This window comes from Cystoisospora suis (genome assembly GCF_002600585.1).
Source record: "Cystoisospora suis strain Wien I chromosome Unknown contig_9520, whole genome shotgun sequence".
Lineage (NCBI taxonomy): Eukaryota > Apicomplexa > Conoidasida > Eucoccidiorida > Sarcocystidae > Cystoisospora > Cystoisospora suis.
The window spans coordinates 654-2,118 of record NW_027162294.1 but is presented as its reverse complement, the minus strand read 5'-3'; positions in this window follow the sequence as shown (position 1 = coordinate 2,118).

The following is a 1,465-nucleotide window of genomic DNA, read 5'->3' as shown; positions in this document are numbered from 1 at the left end:
CGTTTAGTTGGAAAAAAAGAACCTAGTTGTCTCACGTTCTTCTTCCTAAGTATACGTCACTAGGGAAAGATGCTAAACGGAGGTGAAGATCGCCTCTCGGTATAGAGAAGGAGTCGTAACACAGTATGTTCTTCCTGACTGTACGTACACCCGACGGTACGTCCATATGGTAGGAGGAGACTTCTCCTTTGCTCACTCCTGTTTCTCTCCTCCTGTTTTGTTCTCCTTTTTCTTTCGATTCACGTCAGAATGAAAGTTTCCTTCTTCCCTTGCTCTTCAAATAGAAGTTAGAGACCAACGTCCTATCTCCGTTAGCTACTACAAAGAGAATCGATGATCACCCTCCGCCTGATCAGCTGTTCTCGAGGCCTGCTAAACTTGCCTATACGCGCTTCGCCCCTTATAGATAGATATCGACTTCTAACAGACGAGACGCATTGTCGTGTCTATCTCTGAAGAGAAGGTCTCGAATGGAACCTTAAGCATTGCATGAACTCGCTCTCTCTCTCTCCATACACAGGAGTTAAGGAAAGTCAGAGACGGAGACTGTTCCTTCTCTCATCATCGGTCTTGTGTGCTTGGGGGGGCTCATAGGGTGATCATTAGCAAGGAAAGCAAAGGAAGGAAAGAAAGAAAGAAGAGCATCTTTTCTTAGTATTAAGGAAGAGTAGGAGAATGACAAGTTTAAGACCCGTATATAGGTAAGATAATTGGATCGATATAGACAAAGAGATATACAAATAGATGGCGGGGTTGCAGTATGAAAGAGAGAGTCTCGGGGTCTCTTGTGTCTTCATGGTGCCATTCTATTACTCTCTCTCTTCTTCATGGATGAGTGATAGTTCTGTGGAGAATGCATGCATCTGTAGGCTGTCAAGAGGCGAACACATCTTTCCTGTCAACTCCTCGTTGAAACGCGGTAAACATGACTAAGAAACAATTGCTTGTGCCTGACGAAGGAAGAATGCTACATCACACTTACGATAGACTCATACATACTCTGCTAGCACGAGATGCGATTCTTCTCTCTTTTGAAACAGAAGATAAAAGTGAACGGAAGAAGAACAATGAAGTGGCTTGACGTATGTATCTCACTAGCATCCGATCCGGTCATACAGGGCTTCTGTGGGGCATGCATGCAGCAGTACGGTGTGCAAACATGAAACAACATGATCATCTAGCTGTCTGTCTCCATTTATTCTATCGATCTATCTGTCTTTGATCTATCTATCAAGATGAGAGAGATACAGAAGAATGATGAGAATGAAGAAAGAAGCAGTCAGTGGCTGAGTCGACCAGAGCGCCGACTAAATGACGAAGCCTTGCTATGTGTTTTCATATGCTTCCTTTTCAAACTCTAAATATGAGCGATGACTGGGTAGGAGAAAGGGGTGGCTATTCCCACTTCCACTCCTTCATACTGCGGTAAATACACCGGAAGCATCCCTTCAGAACTCCGAAGTTA